This window comes from Limulus polyphemus, unplaced genomic scaffold, assembly GCF_000517525.1.
Source record: "Limulus polyphemus unplaced genomic scaffold, Limulus_polyphemus-2.1.2 Scaffold292, whole genome shotgun sequence".
NCBI classification, from domain to species: Eukaryota; Metazoa; Arthropoda; class Merostomata; order Xiphosura; family Limulidae; genus Limulus; species Limulus polyphemus.
The window spans coordinates 64,974-66,725 of NW_013665902.1; positions in this window are offsets into that span (position 1 = coordinate 64,974).

The following is a 1,752-nucleotide window of genomic DNA, read 5'->3' on the forward strand; positions in this document are numbered from 1 at the left end:
GACAAAAATGAAGACGTATGTTGTCGGAAGTTTATCTGTTAAATCATGGGTTCCCAAACTTTCTCAACACAAGGTCTCAAAAGTTTCTACATTTTGGCTGTAGTTTTGCAACTACCCAATGAATTAATACATACTGAGTAACAGTACTGTGTATTTGCTATGATCCCTCCAAGAAACTTTCTTGCAGCTTATGTTCCGAGAACAGACTAAACAACTACTGGACTTTTGGAAGGATCACAAACTACTAGTTAGTTTTTAAGGTTTATGTTTCACTTTCTTAACTAGTCATTCTGTGTAGCTAGTGCGCGCTTTTCTACAAATTGATATAATACATTGGCTTAGTTCTGGGGATGTTTTTATTTTAGTTTGAATATCTCTGTTTAGTTTTAACTATCTACCACTAGCTCTTAAGCCGCTCTTGTCTAGCCGAATACTGGGACTTGACCATCATTATTATAGCACCATTACAACCTGAAAGAGCGAATTACTTTTTACGACAATGGTAGATCAAGGCACTTCGCTTAGTGGATCTCAAACTACTAAGTAAAGTTTCACTTCATGGTAGATCAAGACACTTCACATGGTAGATTAGGGCACTTCACTTGGTTGATCTCAAACTACTAATTAAAGCTACACTTCATGGTAGATCAAGGCACTTCACATGGTGGATCTCAAACTACTAAGTAAAGCTAGACTTGATGACAGATCAAGTCACTTAATTTGAAGGATATCAACCTAATAACTACTACTATAGTTTATGAAAGACCAAGGCACTTAGTAAGCATCGTCCTAACCTTATGCCAAATTTGTGACAGACGTCATGTTAGATATCGGCATCAATTGAAGGCATAGGATGGCTCTATGGTAGAGTTCTGAATTTCAGAGTTGGCGAGCTGGGTTCGAATCTGTGCGATATCGTATAATATTCTCCGCACTTTAAGCTGTGATTCGTTAATAAAATAGTAGCCCAAGAGTTGGCGGTTGGTGGTGATAACTAGCTGCCTTCCCTCTAGTCTTTCACTGCTACATTAGGGACGTCTAGCGCAGATGGCCCACGTGTAGCTTTGCGCGAAATTCAAAACAAATCAAACTGTAAGCTGTGGATGTGTTAAGAGAGCAATATTCATTCCCTTAGCATGTGTAGTAAATTGCTGCTGAATGGCTGCGTTCTCTCTGGCCAGTAGTTCAAAATTAGGGACGACAGCAGATAAATCGCTTTAGTAGCTTTGCCATGAATACAAATACAGTATCAGTGAGTCGTGTCGTTTTGTAATATTGAATACTGTACAGAAATTTAATAAAGAAATTATGAGGAATATATATCGTAAGAACACCTGATTACCTACCTGTTCTTGATATCGGTCTTTCAGTGTGTTTTCAAATAATTAGTAGTCAACATATAGAAGTATAGTTACCGAAAGCAGTAATATCCAAAGATTCCAAATATCCCAAAAGACCCATGAAAATGAAATATGTTGATATGGCAATGGTCTCATTAATAAAACAGAAAATATCAGTTAAATTAGGGATCCCGTTAACAAACACACTATGAAAGACATTGTAACTAGTAGTTAGCAGGTTGCATTAACAATCAGTGAAGGAAACAATAAAAAAAAACATAACTTTTGGAAATACAGCAAAAAAAAACAATTTAATTTAAAAAGACGTGATTAATAGTCTTTGTTAAAATTATACTAGACTTGTTTGTTTTGGAATTTCGCGCAAAGCTACACGAGGGCTATCTGCGCTAGC